The sequence below is a fragment of the Bubalus bubalis genome, chromosome 15, assembly GCF_019923935.1.
Source record: "Bubalus bubalis isolate 160015118507 breed Murrah chromosome 15, NDDB_SH_1, whole genome shotgun sequence".
NCBI lineage: Eukaryota > Metazoa > Chordata > Mammalia > Artiodactyla > Bovidae > Bubalus > Bubalus bubalis.
The window spans coordinates 6,437,512-6,454,919 of NC_059171.1; the positions used below are offsets into that span (position 1 = coordinate 6,437,512).

The window sequence follows — 17,408 nt, forward strand, 5'->3', positions numbered from 1 at the left end:
CCTGATTGGTATGAATCCACCACATTTTGCTTATCTGTTCTTCCTTTGATAGACAACTTGACTGCTTCCAAAATGCTGTTGCTACAAGCAATGCTTGACAAACATCTTTGTAAATGTCCCCTTATGGACATGTGTGAGAATTTCTTGGGATATACTGTCAGATGCAGAATTTCTGGGTCATAGGTTGAAGCTGAGTTGCATAACCACCATCTTTCCCACAGAATGAGCCAACAAAGGAAGTCCAAGAAAAGCAATTTCCTTTTAAGCAGTGTGCTATGATTTTCACAGAATCTGTTAGATAGAAGAACTTGGTTACATAGTCATGATTAGCTGAAAGAAAAGATGGGAAATGTTATTTATCTTGCCATGTGCTCGGATAAGTCATTACAGTATAAGAAAAAGAAATAGATTTTATATAACGATGAGCAATCTGCCACGCATGGAAGGGTTAACTCAGCAAGACAGAGTTGCTCGAATCCTGCATACTCCAGAGAAAAGATTATCTTCAGGACTGACCCTTGCCAGCTCTTGGGAGATGAGCTCTGAGTCCTTGGAATGCCTACCTGGTAAGAGTGTTTTTGTGTGCCTGAGGCTGTAATCCATGAGGTACCAGTTTGATCAGAAAAATTATGCTTGCAAAAGAATTTATGGTGAACAATTGTTTTTGCTCTGTGATGGCTAGAGTAGCTGAAGTCAGTTTTGCAAGCAAGCACTGCATACCTGTGTTACTGAGCACCCCCTACAAACCCTGGACTCCGAGGCTCTGTGGACTTCCCTGGTTGGCAATGTTTGGCACACGCTGTCATATCCATGCAACTCCACTGATAAGGAGATCTAAAAATTTGTATCTTGTTTCTCCAGGAGCTTGCCTCATAAAAACCTTTCATCTTTGCTGAATTTAATAGGTATCTTTCATAATAATAAACCATAAATGTGAGTTTAACAGTTTTTGAGTCTGGTGATCTTTCTAGTGGATCATTGAATCTGGATGTAGTCTTGGGGATTCCTGACACAGACTCAAATTTCTCCCTTAAAATATTGAAAAAAAATCAGCACTTTAATATACTTGCAACCAAATAAATAAATATGTAAAATTTTAATAAACAAGTTATCCTTTCCCCGTTTTCAAAATTTCTGAGAATAAATTGGGTATGTGAGAAGTTGTATTAACTCTTCTGAGTCACAAGGGTACTCTGCAGCACAGTGACTCTGGCATTGAATCACATTAGAGTTTCACAGAATAGAATATATCCATACAACTAAATTAGAATCAGACTGATCAGGTCTCAGCAACTGAGGTTGGAGGGGGTGGACAGGCATTGTCAAGCACCACTTTACCGTACTTGATAAGGTTCACTGCATGTGAGAGCTATCTCAAGGAGAGAATTGGAAAAATAACACCCTTTACTACTCATCATTTGAGTTGTCATGGAAACTTTGTTTCAACTGGTTGGCATGGTAACCATGTTATCCATGATCCCAAAGAACCAGAGGGTAGGGCTTAAAATTTTGGTACATAATTCAGAAGGTTGCTGATCTTTGATCCAATGCAGTACTTTTTTGATTTGGGTTCTCAGATTTTGTTCTATTTTTGTACTTTCTTGAAAATAAAATTACCCGCTTACTATTCTGGATATATTAATCCAACTTGAGTATCTAGCACAACCATTTTGTATAATTGCCTTTGAAAACCATTCAGTTTGCTATATAGTAATCATAGAAAAATTTCCCCTTGGGTTAATTCCCATTGCCCAAATTGTCTACTTTCTGTTCTCCATGTTTATTTGCACCTGTTAAAAAGTACTCATTTTAATAATATCATATATAAACATGCAATACAATTATTTTGTTCTGAGTCTGTAGATGACACTGCAAAAGGTAAAAGAAATAAAGGTGAATACTTGGAATAAATAGAGGCCAGTGCACCTGCTAGCAAGGTTATGCACAAAATCCTTCAAGCTAGGCTTCAGCAGTATATGAACGAAGAAATTCCAGAGGTACAAACTGGGTTTCAAAGACACAGAGGGGTCAGAGATCAAATTGCCAAGCAAAGGAGTTCCAGAAAAACATTTATTTCTGCTTCATTGACTACCCTAAAGCCTTTGACGGTGTGGATCACAACAAACTGTGGAAAATTCTTCAAGAGATGGGGATACCAGACCATCTTACCTGTTTCCTGAGAAATGTGTTATGTGGGTCAAGAAGCAACAGTTGAACTGGACATGGATCAGGTGACTGGTTCAAAATTGGGAAAGGAGTACAATCAAGGCTGTATATTATCACCCTGCTTATTTAACTTCTCTGCAGAATATATGTGAACTTTGCATGTGGAAGGCTGGGTTGGATGAATCACAAGCTAGGATCAAGATTGCCAGGAGGAATATCAACAACCTCCAATATGCAGATGACACCATTCTAATGACAGAAAGTGAAGAGGAACGAAACCTCTTGATGAGGGTGAAAGAGGAGAGTGAAAAGGCTGGCTTGAAACTCAACATTGAAAAAACTAAGATCATGGCATCTGGTCCCATCACTTCATGGCAAATAGAAGGGGATAAAAATGGAAGCAGTGACAGAATTTATTTCTTTGGGCTCCAAAATCACTGTGGACAGTGGCTGCAGCCATGAAATTAAAAGGCACTTGCTCCTTGGAAGGAAAGTTATAACACACCGAGACATCATATTGATGTTTGACAGAAAACAACGAAATTCTGTAAAGCGATTATCCTTCAATTAAAAAATAAAAAAATAAAAAATAAATAAAAAGTAGAGACACCACTTTGCTGACAAAGGTCCATATAGTCAAAAACTATAGTTTATTCTAGTAGTCATGCACAGTTGTGAGAGCTGGATCATAAAGAAGGCAGTTGTTGCTATTTAGTAACTAAGTCATGTCCCTCTCTTGCGACCTCATGGACCATAACCTGCCAGGATCCTCCATTTATGGAATTTCCATTTCCTTCTGTTTCCATTTCCTTCTCCAGGGGATATTCCCAACCCAGGGGTCAAACCTGTGTCTCCTGCATTGCAGGCAGTCTTACTGCTGAGCCACCAGGGAAGCCCCAATAAATGATCACCAAAGAACTGATGCTTTCAAACTGTGGTGCTGGAGAAAACTCTTGAAACTTCCTTGGACTGCAAGGAGATCAAACTGGTCAATTCTAAAGGAAATCAACTCTGAACATTCACTAGAAAGACTGCTGCTGAAGCTGAAGCTCCAATCCTTTCCCCACCTGATGCAAAGAGCCGACTCATTGGAAACGACCCTGATGCTGCGAAAGATTGAAAACAAAAGGAGAAGGGGCTGGTAGAGGATGAGATGCTTAGATAGCATCACTGACTCCATGGATATGAACTTGAGAAAATTCTGGGAGATAGTGAAGGACAGAGGAGCCTGGTGTACTACAGTCCAAGAGATCAGAGAGTCAGACGCTGCTTGGCAACTGAACAACCAAGGTTCAGTTCAAATTTGAGGTTGGACCATGCGAAGCTGCATTTCGTTCAGTTTTTTCAGGCTGTAGTGATACAGCGTGATTCCAGAGCAGCTAGTTCCTCTGAGACGGTTAGTTTCTTAATGGCAGGATTCACATCTGGCTCATCTTTCACATCCTGACTTTTGTTCGAAGATGACTTTGCATGTAATATAAAACATATTCATGAGGAATATTTCTAACTTTTCTGGCTGGATGACACCAACTTCCGTTCCTAATGGCACCCTGCCGTTTTGTGGAGTTGCCTCTCTTCCATCATGCACAGTTTAGGGGGCTGGTGTCAGTGGTAACAACCTCCTCCTGGGAAGGCAGACGTATTGAGGACCTCCTTTTCCCTGCTAGGTGAGGGGCTCGTGAACTTAAGCCTGGTCCGCTGATCATCCGGAGAACTTGAATGTACTCTTAGTAGCAAGTGATGCTGGGATGGGAGGCGTGGTTGAATAGTAACAAAGCCATCACTGGAATGTTTACGGTCAAGATTGGTTGGCTCCTTTGGTTTCTGCGGCCTGTTCTCTGCAGCCCGTTGGCTCCGCCCCTTCTCCCACTGTGAGCCTCCAGACTGTAGCAAGTTCTGCAAGCCTCCTAATACTCTCTTCACCAATCCTTTTCATTTTAGATTAGAATTTATTTATATTGCCAATAATGAAGAAACCTGCTGACAGTATATATGTGGTTTTACTAACTGACATACTAAGAAATCATGAATAAATAAATATGAGTAAATGAATACCTACATCAGGTTCTATGAAAAGTGAAGAAGATAATGATTATCTAATAAAACTTCAAAAAATACTTAATTTACCTGTAAATTAATCCTTATAGAAAAAAAAATTAGCAGTCTTTACAGAAAAAAATTTAGGGGGATAATGTATTACTCAGATATGGAGAAGAATGTTATTTTACTATAGAATTTCTACAGCTGCTGCTGTTCTGCTATTTATTTCTGTCAGCTGAAAATAGACAAGAGAAAGATTAAATTTAATCCAAAGCAGCCAGATGATTAACTTAGACTCCTACTTCCTAACATTCAATCAATTAATCAATCAGTTGATCGTTCAGTAGACACTTATGGAGTTCTCAATATGTCTCAGTCATTTCACTTTGCCCTGTAGGTACAAGGTTGAATAAACCCTCGATGATGACAACGTCCCAGTTCTAAGGAGGAATCAGCCCAGTAGTGAAAGGATAATATATAAGATGAAATAGCGTAAGCTCTGTGTTGGATTTTTGTGCAGATGTCATGAAGGCCTAATGAGGGAGCACCTCTCTGGGAAGGAGGAGAATGAGTATGTCACAGCAGAGAAGATGATGCTTGGGTTCCATACTGAAAGGGAGAAGAGATTTTACAGGTGGAAGGAATAAGGGGTAAGGGGACAGTGTTGATTAGTCATAAGAAATGTATCATGGAGGCTTAGTACAGGTATTTTGAAATAAGTGAGTGGATTGATGAATAATAGTGGGCATGTTACACCATGATTTTGAATTAAATATATTTTTAAAAGATTCTTATGGTCTCTTTTATTGATCCACATAAGCAAATTGTGAATTCAAATTCAGGAATTTCCCTGATCACATTACACAAGAGCAATGTAAATACATCAACCATTTACGGCATAAATCTGCAAATTTTCTGTAGCAACTCAGAACTTTATCTGAAAATGGAGTTATCTGCTATGAAGAAAACTGATTTTGACCAATAACCATGTTACATTCTTATTCATTTGTATCCAGTAAAGCACATTCTTTCCCATAATTTTAGTCATTTGGCCAACTAGCACATCAATCTTATATGGCTTCCATGTCCATTCCCAACTTACTTAAGCCATACAGATGAAGTTTAAAATGAAATGTGGTAAGCTCTCTGGACTCAGCCTTAAGCACGTGTGACTTTGGAGTGTGAGGGGAGGGACCTAGGAAGCGTCGACTGAGAAATGCTCCTGTGTTCTCATCATAATGCTGCTAATGATCTTATGTTTACGGTCAACTGGAAAATATTTCTCTCCTCGTATGTTTACATTTCCCCTTATTCATTTGTATTAAACTTGCGCAAAGACTCTAATGATATTGTTTATTATGTACATCACACACTCACTTTCTTTTTCCATGTTCTTTTCTGTCCTGTATCTATGACATGGGAGTTTTCATTTAGCCAAAATCACTTACTATTTTATCAGTCCTACTTAAACAAGTCTGTAAAATGTATGCAAATTAAAGTTGACCCTTGAAAAACATTTAACTTGAAGTGGGTGCATCAGCTTATACATTTGGTTTTTTTTTTTTTTCCTTTTTTTTTCAGCAAATACTTACCACAGTACTATACGATTTACAGTTGGTTGAATAAACAGATACAGAATTTTGGATTTTGAAGACGATTGGCAAAATTTTGCTTCCCTGGTGGCTCAGAAGGTGGCTCATTGTTTGCCTGCAACCTGGGAGATTCGGGTTCGATCCCCGGGTCAGGGAGATCCCCTGGAGAAGGCAATGGCACCCCACGCCAGGACTCTTGCCTGGAAAATCCCATGGACAGAGCAGCCTGGTGGGCTACAATCTGTGGGGTCACAAAGAGTTGAATATGTCTGAGTAAGTTCACTTTCTGTAAAATTTTATGGGGACTTTTGACCTCGTAAAAAGTAGGCACCCCTGACGCCTTCCTGTTCAAAAGTCAACTGCATATGAAAAGACTGTTAAGACCATTGTCACTAGGAGTTGAAGGCTTTAGTTACTGTAACTGTAATTAAATATGTCTGCTCACCTTAGAATAGAAGGAATTAAATGGGGGTAGTGGAGAAGGAGATGGCAACCCACTCCAGTGTTCTTGCCTGGAGAATCCCAGGGACGGGGGAGCCTGGTGGGCTGCCGTCTATGGGGTCACACAGAGTCGGACACGACTGAAGTGACTTAGCAGCAGCAGCAGTGATCAAAGGGACAGCTCATGCCAAAATTTCTCAGATTATTAGCTTATAATCTAGGAATACAGAACACCTACTCTCTTAATGATGAATAACATTGGAATAAAGCCACTGACTTGAGTGTTATGATTTTTGCTGACATGACTGGTTGTTATCCCTACTCTTAAGAGAGTATTGTGGGTCCTGCCTACAATATGGTAATTGAACTACAAATGTCTGCCATGGAAAACAGAATGGGAGGATTTATACCAACAGTTGGAAGTTGAGGCAATGAAAATACTTAAATGAAAGGCCCCCTTGCAATTTATTAATTCCCCAAAAATGTACAGTAACAGCCAGACACATCAGCTTTACTTGGTTGAGTTTGACACCCTGGAATTAGGCTATCCTTCTACCCAAATGATATGAGTACTAATGACCCTAGCAAAAGGAGGAGCTGCTTATTGTAGATGGAAACAGTGAGAAAAGAACTTCTGTGAGAAGGAAGCAGTCACGGTCTTTTGGGGACAAATCATCTGGGGGATAACTCTCAGCTTCCGTATTTGCCTCCAGGGTGGAACTTCATGTGTGTAATATACCCAAACTAGGTGTTTGGTGAACATGCCCTAGTGAAAGTCAGCTGGAGTTTCAGTTGCCCAGAGGACTAAGTCTGAGGCAAAAACAAGCTGGATCTGTGTTTAAATAGATGCTACTACCCCAGGCAATAACAAAGGCAGAGGAGATGTCAAAAGGACTATGTGCTCTGAACTTGCCTGTGTTTGGGGAATGGGAGAGAGACTAGAAATTCCTCATTTGGAAGCAGATTTTCTCTGTTTTCCCCTGGAGTCATGGCACACATTTTCACCAAACATCTTCATAGAGGAAAACAGCTCTAAAAAGATCCCTCACTTTTCTGTTAAAAGTTTCAACATGTTTTGAAATTTGCACAACTTGTCTCAGTTTGTTCTGAAATTTAGACAGCCAACTTCTTTTTGAACTCAAAATCAGAAAGAAAGAATCTTATTCTAAAAAGTTGTTTTTTTAAAACTTCTGGTCAAAATACTCTAACACTCTACTAACAACTGAGTTCTTTAAAAAAGTGATTTTGAGTGCTCTTTTGCTTTTTTCATGTTGTAATGAAGGATATAACAGCAAGAAATTGAATCATTTTTGCTAAGTAGGACTTCTGCACCTTAGGTTAGCAAATAAATGGTCTCTTGTTTGCTTCTCTCTCACTCAGCTTTCTAGAAAACATGTTATATATTTATATCTTAGTTTTTTTTTTTTTTCTGAGACTAAATTCAGGTCTTTTATTTTCCTCTTTGATTCTCTTTAGCAAATGCCTATATCCATTTAACATTTTGCCTCTTTTTTCAATTGAAATATATGTGACATATAATAGTATGGTGTAATTTTCAGGTATACTGTGTCTTTCAGAGGTGACATTTGTGTACATTATGGGATGATCACTATGATGAGTCTAACAACCATCTGTCCCTATACAAAGTTATTGTAGAATTATTGAGCATGTTTCTTATGCTATATATTACATCCATGTGACTTATTTATTATATAACTGGAAGTTTGTGCCTCTTAATCCCCTTCACATATTTCATGGTCCTCCCACTCCCTTTCCCTCTGAACTACTCCTATTGTTCTATCTATAGCCTGCTTTTGTTTTGATTAGTTTGTTTAGATTTCACATGTAAGTGAGACCATACAGTGCTTGTCCTTCTCTGTCTCACTTATTTCACTTCTCTTTAGATTCACCCATGCTGTCACAAAAGCAAGATTTCATTTTTTATGACCAAGTAATATTTCACTGAACATTATTCATATATATATATATATATGAATAAAGAACATATATGCATATATATGTACACACCACATCTTCTTTATCCATTCATCTATTAATAGATAGCTAAGTGGCTTTTATATCTCAAAACTATAAATAATACTGAAATAAACAAGTTTGCATATATCTTGTTTAATTACTATTGATATTTCCTTTGAGTAAATATCCAGACATGAAATTGCTGGGTTACATGGAAGTTGTTTTATTAATTTTTTGAGGAAACTTCATACTATTTTCCATAATGGTTGAACCAATTTGCATTCATACCAACAGTATATGAGGGTTCTCTTTCCTCTACAGCCTCACCAGCACTTTTTATTGGTTGTCATTTCGATGATAACCACTCTCACAGATGTGACATGATATTTCGCTGTAGCTTTGATTTGGAGTTCCCTGACGTTTGCTTGATATCAAGCATCTTTTCATGTGCCTGTTGGCCATTTATATGTATTCTTTGGAAAAACAATTGTTCATCTCTTCAGGCCATTTTAAAATCAATTTTCTTTTTGATATTGAGTTGTAAGAATCTTTTGTATATTTTGGATATTAGCTCATTGTTCCATATATTGTTTGCAAATATCTTCTTCCATTCATTAAGCTTTTTGTTTTCCTGATAGTTTCCTTTACTCTGAAAAGCATTTTTAGTTTGATGTAATCCCTTTTGCTTATTTTTGCTTTTGTTTCTCCTGCCTGAGGAAATATCCCTCAAAATATTGCTAAGATCAATGTCAAAGAGTGTATTGCCTATGTTTTTGTATATGAATTTTATGTTTCAGGTCTTTAACCCTTTATATTTTTAAGTCTTTAACCCATTTTGAGTTTATTTTTATATATGGTATGAGAAAGGAGTTGAATTTTATTCTTTTGAAGGACTAGACAGTTTTCCCAGAATCATCTACTGAAGAAATTCTTTTCCCCATTGCCTCCTATGTTGTAGATTAATTAACTATATAAATGTGGGTTTATTTCTGAGCTCTCGATTCTGTTCCAATGATCTGTATGTTTGCTTGTGCCAGAGATATTCTGTTTTGATTATTGTAGCTTTGTAGTATAGTTTGGAATCTGGAGTGTGATACCTACAGCTTTGTTCTTCTTTCTCAAGATTGTTTTGGTTATTTGGGGTCTTTAGTGTTTCTATATTGGAGAAGGCAATGGCACCCCACTCCAGTACTCTTGCCTGGAAAATCCCATGGATGGAGGAGCCTGGTAGGCTGCAGTCCATGGGGTTGCTAAGAGTCAGACACGACTGAGCGACTTCACTTTCACTTTCATTTTCATGCACTGGAGAAGAAAATGGCAACCCACTCCAGTGTTCTTGCCTGGAGAATTCCAGGGACAGGGGAGCCTGGTGGGCTGCCATCTATGGGGTTGCACAGAGTTGGACACGACTGAAACGACTTAGCAGCAGCAGTCAATGGGTTACTTGAATACTCACTCACAGTTTGACTTTCCCCATTTTTTTGTACAAAAGTTGTATCATTATGATTTTTAAAAGCACAAATATTAACAGAGGCCAGGATTATTTGTGGTAAAGAGTGATGTTATATCTTCTATTAAACTGCATTATTCTGAAAACTCAGATTCTTATTTATGCATCTTTAAATTTATATTCACCTGAGAGGAAAGTAAATAGAGTATTTGGCTTAAGATTCCTTGGGGACAGGCCTAACCACCCATGAATAATAGTATCTTTATCTTAACAAATTTATTCCTAACCCTTTCTTCCAATGTGAATAATATCATATGGAATTAGAGGACAGGTTTTCTGTCTTCCAAGATCAGAACTGTGTGTTGCAAACACTTTCAAAGACACAAAAGAAGAGAGTACACATAGTTAAAGTGATGGATGTAACTGATACTCAGAGGTAATTAGAACTATCACTCTCTTGGAATTTTTCATTTATTCCAGCAGTAGCCATAGATTGTATCATCAAATCAAATATTTTTCAGTATTGCATTTACACAGAGGGTCAGGAATCATGTCAGTGTATAGGTCTGCCCTAGTTCGGCTGGCATTAAGTACACACAGATCGGTGCAGACCTGGTTAGAAATAAGTTCTTTAAGAAGTTTTGAGTTCAGCTTTAGCTTCTGGTGAGCTGTACTGATTAATAATTTTCTCTGACCTGCTTGAATCCTTGTTGTGTAGACTCTTGTCTGGGCCCTCATTCCCTCGTGGCCTGCCTCTTTTGCAAGTTTCAGGGTTCCTCTACGTTACTTAATAGGTAAGACTTCCAATGACTATTCTCCTTACTTTGGAACTCTTATGCTGTACTGCTCCTTGAATTGAACTGAAAAAAGAAAATTATTTGTCAGAGTTGGTATTTTACCCTCTCTGTATAGTTTATATTCCAATTTCATTATTTCATAGTTACATCTTTATTCTGAAGATATTCTAGGGCTGAAAAGTTTTGCAGTGACTCTTAAATCAATTGATCCATAACTAGTAATTCTAAAACTAGAAGTCTAAGGATTTTTTAACTTAAAATAGTATTTTTTTTGACTTCTTAGTTGTTTCAGATATCCATTCTAATGGTTTGAACTCATTCTGAAATTTGCTTTTATTGTAGAGCATGTAATTCAGGCAATTCCCTAAAAGGTAAATGCTCTTAGGAAAGAAAAAAAAAAAAAAAAGAAAAAAACACAACAACTTCTCTTTGATGGGAACTCAAATTCAAAGGCCAAAGTTTATTGGTAGTGTTTTGTTTTTTAGCTTTTCATGAATAGGCAGATACGGCTAACAGCAATTCCAGGCAGATTTGACAATTTATCAGGAGACTAAGGAATGACTTTGATGCTTTTGAAAATATAGCTAAGAACGGACATCTCAACTATGGTCATCATCAGTCAACTGTTCAGCTTGACAGTCTTTTTCAATGTTTAGTCAAAACTGTACTAGGGTATTTTTTTTCTTTGAAGAATCTTTATGATATTTTCCCTAGAGCATCTGCTTTTAAAACTTAAAAATAGATATGACATTCTAAATTTGGATCTCAAAGCATGTCCTAATTAAACTTGGTATCAGTCCAATAAGTATAATTTAATGTGAAATTAGTGACTAAAGCACTGAGAATCTTTTTAAGGTTTTTAAATAATCCATGAATTGCTAATATATCCTTAGCAATGACTGATGCAGATACAGCCCTACTTATTTTCTCTTTACTGTGTAGCTCTCTCAAAATACTTTGATCATCATTATCATCATCATGATGATCAAGAAACTCTAAGGCCAAATTAGAAACATTGTGTGCAGACCTTTTAAAGGAAGTGATCTTTTTCTTTTTTTTTTTTTTTTTTTTTTTTTAATTTTATTTTATTTTTAAACTTTACATAACTGTATTAGATTTGCCAAATATCAAAATGAATCCGCCACAGGTTTACATGTGTTCCCCATCCTGAACCCTCCTCCCTCCTCCCTCCCCATTCCATCCCTCTGGGTCGTCCCAGTGCACCAGCCCCAAGCATCCAGTATCGTGCATCGAACCTGGACTGGCAACTCATTTCATACATGATATTTTACATGTTTCAATGCCATTCTCCCAAATCTTCCCACCCTCTCCCTCTCCCACAGAGTCCATAAGACTGTTCTATACATCAGTGTCTCTTTTGCTGTCTCGTACACAGGGTTATTGTTACCATCTTTCTAAATTCCATATATATGCGTTAGTATACTGTATTGGTGTTTTTCTTTCTGGCTTACTTCACTCTGTATAATAGGCTCCAGTTTCATCCACCTCATTAGAACTGATTCAAATGTATTCTTTTTAATGGCTGAATAATACTCCATTGTGTATCTTTTTCTAGCAGGTGACAACCTAAGAAAAATATTAGCAGTGTAGGTTATTTCAAAATATCTGCATTACAATATGATAATAATGATGGGTACCAAGATCCTTCCTTCATTCCATTGTGAAGCCACAGCACAGCTAAGGAGAGGTGGCAAGTTCAGTTAACAATGCATTTTAATTGCCCAAGAAGGGATACACTCAGATTTAAAGGTGAATTCATACCTGAATTACCAGCAGTAAAGATATAATAGAAAATTATCTAAATGAGTTGTGTTTGCTAAGAAGCACCTAATACAAAACTCCAATTGTGATGAAATTTCTTTTAATTAAATTACTAGTTAAGTCAACAGTAATTTTAATGATTATTTAATCAAAAACCAATGCATTTATATAATTATAGTAAAAATCATTAATAACTAAAAACAATAAAATCTGTTAATCAATGTGGTATGTTCAGAACACAAATAGTAATACTTTGAAAAGATAAGGTTCATCATATATAATGAAATACAGCAAGAATTGTGATGCGATTTTAGGATATTTAGGCAAATTTTGCTCAAATAACCAATTAATCATCTGAAATGATGATATACCAAATATCATCTCTCTCTCTCACACACATATATGTATATATATGAAAAATAAACGAGTCACTCAGATGTCCAAGTTTTTGCAACCCCAGGGACTGTTGCCCACCAGGCTCCTTTATCCATGGAATTCTCCAGGCAAGAATCCTAGAGTGAGTAGCCATTCCCTTCTCCAGGAGATCTTCCCGACCCAGGGATTGAACCCTGGTCTCCTGCAGTGTAGGCGGATTCTTTAGCAACTGAGTCACCAGAGAAGCCCATATGTATATAGGTTGGTTATTTGGCACAAGCTCCCCTTAGAAGGAGGTACCTTCTGAATGCAGATTTTTCTTTAGCTGAGACTAACCTGTTGTTAGGGCAATACATCCTCCCTTGAAGGAAGATTCTGGCAGATCATCTCCATGTTCATAAATACAATTCTATGAACCAGTTTAATTGATATCCTTGGACAGTGCTGGTTAGAAGGAACAAATTAGAAGGAGAGACGTTGCCACATTAACAGAAATAACTTTAACCATGTTAAAACTGGGAAGAATTCTCCAAAATTAAAAAAAAAAAAACACAAATATTTAATAGTCTGCCAAACTTAACAAATTCTAAAGGCACTATTATAGTACTCTAGTATAAAAGTTGATGTTCTTGTTGATAATCCTGAATCACCAAGCCAGAAAATCTATTTATCAGCTTCTGTTATTTTAAAATTTAAGTTCAGTTATCTAGAAATATTTTCATCCTTCTTTCTATCACCTTATGCTAGTATTTTCAACATTGGCTGTGGACCAGTGAGGGGATATAGTGCAGGTGCTGTGGTACTTACTCTGAACTGTGGACCAGAGTCTGAGGCCCACTCTCAAGAGGGGCAATGAAGGACAAAGTCCAGAACTGAGCCACCTGTGGAAGGGGCCAAATTGAGGGTGGGAACCAGCTCAGGAATGAAACAGTGGATGAAATGGATGAACAAGAATTACTAGAGCAAACACATACAAGGCAAATCTGAAGGAATTTGCAAGGCAGAGGATGGGTATCCATCATGGGGATTTTTAGTACAGTTTACATACCAACTTGAAGAGGGTGAAGAATACATGAAAAAGAGCTGGCGTAGGACCATACTGTGAATGATGCCACATGAGGAAGCATTGTTAGTGAATTAGTTTTCCGAGGCTGTTGTAACAAAGCACCAAAAAAAAAAAAAAAAAAAAAAAAAAAGCTAGGTGGCATAAAACAAGAAAAAATTGTTGTCTCGCAATTCTTGAGATTAAAATCAGAAGCCAAGGTGTTAGCAGGGCTGTCTTCTCTCTGAAGTCTCTGGAGGAGAATCCTTCCATGCCTCTTCTAGCTTCTGGTGTTTCCTGGCAGTTGCTGGAATTCCTTGGCTTATTGATGTATCACTCCAGTCACAGGGCCATCATCTTGTTTTGTTTTCACATTGCTTCCCATCTGTGAATGTCCAAATTGCCCCCTTTTCATAAGGGCACCTGTCATACTAGAGTAAGGCCCACTCTAATGACTTCATTTTAACCGGATTATCTCTGTAAAGACTCCATTAACAAATAAATCTTTATTTTGATGTACTGGGAATTAAGACTTCTTGAAATAAATTTCTAGGGCCAAGATGGAGCCACTCCTGGTGGGATGCCATGTCAGCAAGCTGAAACTTAGACTTCATGTTCCTGTAAATACTTCCCTCAACCAGAAACACAGGGTGTCCAGCCAGGCAAACCCCGACTGCCAAGAACCTGTAATGATTTCTTTGTTCTAAATAAGGTCTGATATGCAACTCCAGCCAATCAATTTAAGCCAAATGCCCTTCCCTGATTCCCTGATTGCCTTCTTTTATAAAAGCTCACAGCCCTGTTCCTTGTTTTGCAGTTCTCTGGACTCCGGAGAGGGGACACTGCCTGCTTCAAACCTGCTTAGATCAGTTAAACTGTACTCTTTGAGTATTTTAACAGACTTAAACATGTCATTTTAGGGGACACATTTCAGCCCGTAACAGGAAAAGTCTTATCAATCTTACTCCACGTGCTTTAAAGTTTCACAGAGTTCATTCAGGTTGTGTCATCATGTTGTCTGTCCCTTTTAATTTTTCACTTTATAGATTTTGTCCTTTCTGGAATTTGTATGATGATTTAAATGAAAGCTGGGAAAAGTTTTCCTGGAGTTGGTATCCAGATGCCATTTTTAACCATATTGTTGTTCTGTTCTTTTGAACGTACTAATATATTTCATGGCTGTTTGGCAGTTTCTCTTAATATTTTTAGGAAAATGTTTAGAGGATAAATGGAAGTCAGATAAGTAAAGGTTGAGAAATGAGGTGGATTTTGGTTGTGTCACTGTAGAATCTCAAATCTCTCGATAAATCCCTTACACCATATATTTCCTGGTTGTTCTCCTTCTCATATCAAACCCTGACTGAAGCAGTTTGACAGGGGAAACAGTAGTTCAGGTTCTGAAAATCAGCTAGATTTTTTTTTTTTATATCCAACCCATCAAAAAAGTGAATCAAGTATGATTTTGAAGGACAATTTGATGTATCACAGAAAATGATAAAGCATCAGAATTGTTGTATTCCAAAGCTGTGTTTTGGCTGACTTTTTCTGGGTAGTTATTTCTATTCTGTATTTGACCTAATAAAGTCAGGGATTTACTTCAACTAATCCATTTGTCATGGCTTATAAATCTGTTCTGTTTTTGTTGCAGATACCATGTAACAAAGTAATGATTAATAAAAATATTCAAATGGACATCAGCTCTCTTAGTGACCTACAGTTTATTAATACATGAACACATATGCATGCTTTTTATTCAAAGACATTGCCTCTATTAAGGACTAAAGTGTAATTTTAAACTATAGCAGCCACCAAACAACAACCAAAAAACCCAGAAAAATATGACTCTTGCCAGACTTCCTCTGAACAATACGATGTGACTAAAATAGTTCTCTAGAGAAAAAATGTGCAAGAATGGCTATTTACCTAAGTAACATTTTATGCCAAAACAGCACAATGATTTATAATATTATAGGCCATTTCAGAAGTTGCTGCAGGATACCTCGTGCAGATAGTGTAAATTACAGTGATTTGTGGAAGTGTAGAGTGGAAGACTGGAGCAATAAAGAAAGAAGAATAATATTCTTCCTTGAATCATTGGGGAAAGCACAGCTCAGCACATGTCTCCAGGCAAATTTGAGTAGTACAGTGCATTGAAGTTCAAGTTTCTGAAATGTCAAACCTAAATGACGATGAGATTACATTAGAAAAAAATCAAGATGACAAGTGGCTCATTTGATGCTGTGAATAGTATCTTCGTAAAATTCACTTACGGTGTGGTGCACTGGGAAGCACTTCAAGCTCTTAGGTGAAGAGGGAAATAATATTGTTAAATATCTGAGGGGAGGGAAGCAAACCAGGAGAAAGAATTGGGCTGGGCAAAGAATTTTTAATTTATGCCTCAATCATGAGCCCCTTACTGATTCATCAGTGACCTTCCAAAAGCTGAAGGTAGGTTGGATGAAGTAGAGAGTCCAATTTTGTCTGCTGTACAAATGAAAAGCAGAATCATCTGTTCAGGAGGTAGAGAGCACTCAGTAGGCTCACTCCAAGAAAGAGGAAACGCCTCACCCCCTTCACAGGCTCTGTGAGTGCTGCCGTGTCTGGGCTTCAGTCCTTTGGCCACATAATCCTGCAAATTAGGAAGTAAGGATGTGTAAGGAATGGGCAGGAATCATGGGCCATGCACACATCTATGGCCTTTCTAGGTGCTTCTCTAGGCAGTTGTGAATATATGCAAGAGAATCTTTAAAATGTCTAAATCATATGAAAGAAAATGTAAGAGAGGAAGAAAAAGAAAGGGACTTTTTTTTCCCTTTTAGATTAGGGGGACACGGTTCACAGCCTCCTGGGTTTAAAGGGAATGTTGCACTTTTAAATTTAAATAAATTTTGAGCACTTGCAGAGCAAAATGTTGGGAATTCAGAGTAATGTATCTGGAGAAAAGTCAGGAATAAAAATAGATTGTGCGTCTAAGGAGGTCCTGGCAGAAAGTATCCATAGTGTTCAGGAACGATCACTACTGTGTGTCTTTGTTAAGAACACTCACTTATTCAATGGGGTCTTCCTTCCAACAAGAGGCATTGGGATTTAAAGTAAGTTTGGGAAAGTGCTGCTGAAATGTATTTTCCTTTGCTTGAATGGATGATGAACCAACAGGCTGAAGAATCCAGTGGAATTTGAATCCTGGAGGTGAATTTCAACGGCTGGAAGAAGAGAAATTATTTATCATCATCAAGACTGTTTTCAAGTTGTAGAATGGGAATAGTACTAGTTTCTTCCTGGTAGACTTTTGCAAAGATTGAACAAAATAGGGGATAATGCAATAAGAAGTCACTTAGCTTGATAATTAGAATATAGTTCACAGATGTTATCTGTCATTCAACTACTCTCATGAGAATAGAAATTCAAACAGAGATGTCATGAATTAGCCTTTTCTCATAAGGTTATGGAAGTAAACTTTGATCAAATAAACTCAAAGAGCTTGGTAGTAAGTGGAGCACAAATGGGTTTGTGACTTTCAGAGTGAATTTTGAACAGACATTAAAACACCAGGGCACTTCCTAAGCTGGTGAAGTAAATGGCTTAACGTGCAAACCTGGTTAAAATTCTTGGTAATGTAAACATTCTGTAGTCTTTCTCTATTTTATTTAGGAAAAATCTATTTTCAACAAGGAGACTCCATCTGTTTGTGAGTGCCTATAAAGGGAAAGAACTTTAAAGTTGGCAAGAGAAGATATTTTTAAAGT

The 17,408-nt window shown here is 37.4% G+C and overlaps 1 long non-coding RNA gene across 1 annotated transcript; it reads left to right on the forward strand.

The window, feature by feature from the left end:
• Positions 1–308: 308 nt before the first annotated feature.
• On the forward strand, positions 309–16,103 carry LOC123329362. The gene is made up of 3 exons (XR_006544756.2): positions 309–566; positions 5,788–6,071; positions 14,480–16,103. It is a non-coding gene; the product is annotated as an uncharacterized LOC123329362 (long non-coding RNA).
• Positions 16,104–17,408: the final 1,305 nt, after the last annotated feature.